Below are 5,099 nucleotides of genomic sequence, written 5' to 3' on the forward strand. Positions count from 1 at the left end.
CAATTTGTTATGATGCCACTAACAGTTGACCCTGGAATATTTATGTGGTAAGGTTCTTGTGTAGTGGGAAGGAAGAGGACAGGGATCGGCTTTGGCTGCTGGCAGTCTTTTTATTCTCACCAGAGAAAATATCAAAAAAAAACAAACAAAAGGACGGTGCAACGCACACTCAATAATTCCACATCCAAGGACGGGCTTCACTCCAACCAACGAGCACGGCTCAATCAATGACTGTCAGCAGACTCTCTCTCTCTCCACCGCTCCTGCTTCTCCTGGCGTTTTATCCTGTCTCCACGGCAATTACTGGAACGAGAAACAGGTGTTCGTGATTTACATTCAACCCGTTCAATCACTGCGCCTTCCCAGACGCTCCCTCCAGTTGCAGACCCCGCTAAACCACGCCCCCCTCGCCACAATTTAGTAGTGAGGAAATTTCAGGAATTAACTTATTGCACAGATGGCAACCTATCACGGTACCACGCTTGAATTCACTGAGCTCCTGAGAGCGACCCATTATTTCACAAATGTTTATAGAAGCAGTCTGCATTCTTAGGTGCTTGATTTTATACACCTGTGGCCATGGAAGTGATATGAACACCTGAATTCAATGATTTGGAGGGGTGTCCCAATACTTTTGGCAATATAGTGTATTTCGGGAAAAAATTTATGAATTTACATGATGTAAATCCGACTAATATGATCATTGTAAGGTGCTTAAACAACAAAACACATTCACTTCCACATATTTGACAATCGGAATATATCATATAATTCATGATATAGTTAAAAAATGTGTGAATATTTTGAATAAAAAAGGGAAAATTAAATAAACGTGATACCTTTCGAAGTGTGGCTGCATGATGCATCACTAAGGAATTTAAAATAATGTTCTAAAACTCACGCTTTGGGCTCAGCTATAATATAGAGCCCCTAGAATATAGATATAATCTCCCTCACCCCCCTGGTTGGCCACCTCCAGAATGGCAACCCTCTAGTTCATGTGTCCTGGCACTGGCTCTGTCGCCCATCCTCATTTTGGCCTAAATGGTTAAAATATTAGTTTGGCTGTACTGTTCAGTAACTTTTAAAGATAGTCTTAAAAACCAAGTTTTCAATGTGCTAACTGTGATAAGATTGTAGTTTGTGATCCTGTCTGGAAAAAAAATTGTGATATGATATTTTATATCTGGATCTATTATAGTTAGAAGGCAGCTGGTTGTTGGCCTTGCATTCATCATTGATATTAGTAACAGGCATCAGAAGTCCCCACTGTAGTATGTGTATTTTGTTCATGACCACTGATGCACTTACAGCAGATTTTACAATATTCATTTACTTTCTACTGATACCTTTCAGTTTCAGGTCTCTCATTTGTCTCTTATGATCAACAATTTTACTGCCAAAGTTGAAATGAAAGAAAATAATTGTCATTACACATCACCAGAGTGGGCGGTAGATGGGTTGGCCAGTCTGATCCATACACTGTATAAATGAAAGGACAGTAAGGAGAGCAGAACAAACTCCTAACAGGAGGAGACTCACTCATGGCCTATGAGACAGAGAAACATGAGAATCAATACTGCTTTCCTGCCATCAACTCATCATGTATCAAGGGAAAACGCTCCAGACATGTATACAATATCATGTATGTGTTTTTTTCATTGCTGTCAACATGGACTGTGTTTCTGAACCTGCTGGTGATCATCTCCATCTCTCACTTCAAGAAGCTTCACACTCCAACAAACCTGATCATTCTCTCTCTGGCTGTGGCTGACCTGCTTGTAGGACTTATTGTGATGCCTGTGGATGCCATAAAGCTGATTGAGACATGCTGGTACTTTGGAGACACTTTCTGTGGACTGTTTACGATAATCATGGGGCTGCTCGGCTCAACATCCCTTAGTAATTTAGTTTTAATTGCTGGTGATCGTTATGTGGCTGTGTGTCACCCTTTACTGTACCCACAGAAAATAACCATGACTAAAACTTTAGTAAGCATCTGTCTCTGTTGGTTTTTTTCCTCAACCTACAACACTGCCATTGTAATCAGCAACAAATATTTTGACCCTTCAAACAGAACAGATGAGTGTTACGGAGCGTGTACCTTAACAGTTAGTTTTACCTGCAGAGTAATTGATGTGATATATTCCTTCCTGTTTCCTTGTAGTGTGATGATCACTGCATATTTGAGAATATTTTATGTTGTTAATCAACAGGTGAAAATTATAAACTCTCTTATGAAAGGTGGTAAATGTGTAAAGGAAGGTTCATTGAGGAGGAAATCTGAGAGTAAAGCTGCTCTGACATTAGGAATCATTGTGACAGCTTATCTGCTGTGTTTTATTCCATACTATATCTTGTCTTTAACAGAGACAACTGTAATCTCTTCTACCACAATTACATTTTTATTATGGACTTTGTATATTAACTCAAGTCTGAATCCTCTTATCTATGCTTTATTTTACAGTTGGTTTAAAATATCAGTTAAACACATCTTAACTCTTAAAATATTGAAACCAGAATCCTCTCTCATGGACATTCTTACAGGCTGATTTAAGTTTATTGATTTTTTTATTTATAGTATTGAACTGAAACTAAAGTAGATGTAAACACAACGGTTAACATTTTGATATTTTATAAGTGTGTGTAGATTAGTGACAGGTAACAACATGTTTGCCCTAACCTTTGGCGCTGTTAGTCATGGATGTGAAATGAAACCATGATTAAAACATGTCAATACAGGCATAAAATAACATTGTGCAAGGTTGGAAATATCACCAAAATGAAAGAAGAAAAAAAAAATCAAGATATGAATTGCCCTTGTATTTTGTTTTTATAACATAATATAATTTTATATTTATAATACTTTCTTGAATGTCAGCATGATTGCAAAATGTGATATTCATTTTATATAACAGTTCAATAAACAATACGTGGGTTATATTAATTGACATATTTTAGACACACAACATTGTCAATCTTTACTGTTTTTTCTCTATTTTGATAATAAAAACAGTTACAAACAAAGCAGAAAATTTGTGTCTTGTCTTTACAGTATTTCACACCTTTAATGAACAGTTCAGTGGAGGATCATCTCTGCAGCAATAATACATGAACATATATATATATATATATATATATATATATATAAAAATTTATTAAAATTATTTGGTCTTCTGAGTTTTCACATCATTAATGTTTTCTGTCATCAGTAAGAGTAAACAAACTTAACATAGACTTAACATAGACAAGTCGCTGTGTATGACAGATCAACCCATGTGACTTCCTTGAGAAAGGCCCACCCACAGTGTCATTTGCAAAGCCCATTGCATTTTACTTCAAAGTATCAAAATGATATGCTTATTCTATTTTATATTAATTTACTCTATTAAGGTGTTCTGACCTTCTGGAACATTATTTGTGCTGGACTCACCACTGTAGGCTGAATACTGACTGCTCTCTTAGCTGAGGAATGCTGGTGGTTAATGTCATAGTCTTCACCAAATCAACTGAACTGCTTTTACATTGTGGCATTCTTCTGGTCAGGGACATCACTAGGCCTATTTTAGGGAGGCTTTAACCCCTCAGTGTACAACTATGTGAAGTACACGTTTAGTCAACGTTGACTAAAAATACCCTTATTTAGATTTAAAGTACATGATATGCACAAGTGATTGTTGACATCTCATTAGAGCCTTGTTGAAATATTAGGGGTTTATTAGAGAAACAAAAGTCTTGTGGTTAGGAAAACCTGTATATTTTAATATTTTAGGTGTCATGACTGGTCACTATCACCTTTCAGCTTTTAGCAGTTCATCTAAATAGTGATGTGACAAATGAATGTCTGAATGCATCTCAAATATAATAATTTAAACATTGAAATGAACATTGTTGTTCTTGCACTATATCATTACTGCTGGTAAAGTGTACAGTGTCCTTCTGCTGTGTATTATAGACCTGCTGTGTAAATACATATGCAAATATACTGTGGCAAAATCTGGCTTCATTCTAGCACACTACACAAGAAATCATTGACTTTTGTTAGCAATAATCCTCCAATAAATTGATTGAAAAAATTATATGAGGTATTTTAAAGAGGGACCTATTATGCAAAATTCACTTTTATAAGGTGTTTGAACACAGATGTGTGAGCCGCAGCAGTCTGCCATTTCTGTTACCTCACAGGAAATATACAATGTCTGCAAAAAAAAAATAAAAAATTACAAATGTTCTGTAATTAGATGTACTGACGAACATAAACGTCTCCATAGACTCCCAGCATCTGAGCCACTGAGGACACAGTGATTGAATTTCATTTATGAAGAAAATGTACATTCTGCGTACGGTCGTCCGCCAGAAGCTAGTTATTTGAATTTAAATAACAAAAACAAAAACATATGGCTTCACTTCAGAAGGCCTTTATTAACCCACTGGAGTTGTATGGGTTACTGTTTTTTATGGATGGATGCATTATTTTTGAGTTCAAAACACGGCCCCCACATTCACAACCATTATAAACCTTGGAGAACTAATGATATTTTTAAATATATCTCTGATTGTGTTCGTTTGAAAGAAGATAGTCATGTACACCTAGGATGGCTTGAGGGTGAGTAAATCATGGGATAATTTTCATTTTTGGGTGAACTATCCCTTTAAGTTCCCTGTATCCAATACAAGATACATTCAATACAAGATGGACGCTATCCTAGTCACTCTGCTTAGACTGTGCTTCTATAAAGCTCGCTCGCTACTGGCTTTTGGTAAATCAGATCACATAGTACTACTATAAAGGCTTTCTCTAATCAGATACCGTGGCGGACAAAACTATTTTAGCAGCGGTGAATGCGCGGACAGCTGCATATAATGTGGCTCTCTTGTTTGGGAACATGAGAGATTACAAGGTATCGTGCAATGTTCTCTGACGTGCACTGACGAGCGCTATTCTGCCAATCAGTTGTAGTGATTTTTACTTTGTCCATCCAAGGACGCGAAGTAAAATAGGGATTGGTACTCACGTCACCGCTGACGTTGTGATTTTGGATCACACGTCTCTTAAGGTGTGGTTATGAGTACATCAGATAACCACTTTCCCCCCCTCT

The 5,099-nt window shown here is 36.9% G+C and overlaps 1 pseudogene; it reads left to right on the plus strand.

The window, feature by feature from the left end:
* Window positions 1–1,490: 1,490 nt before the first annotated feature.
* On the plus strand, window positions 1,491–2,552 carry LOC137029499 (trace amine-associated receptor 13c-like; annotated as a pseudogene).
* Window positions 2,553–5,099: the final 2,547 nt, after the last annotated feature.

Source organism: Chanodichthys erythropterus, chromosome 10, assembly GCF_024489055.1.
Source record: "Chanodichthys erythropterus isolate Z2021 chromosome 10, ASM2448905v1, whole genome shotgun sequence".
Taxonomy (NCBI): Eukaryota; Metazoa; Chordata; class Actinopteri; order Cypriniformes; family Xenocyprididae; genus Chanodichthys; species Chanodichthys erythropterus.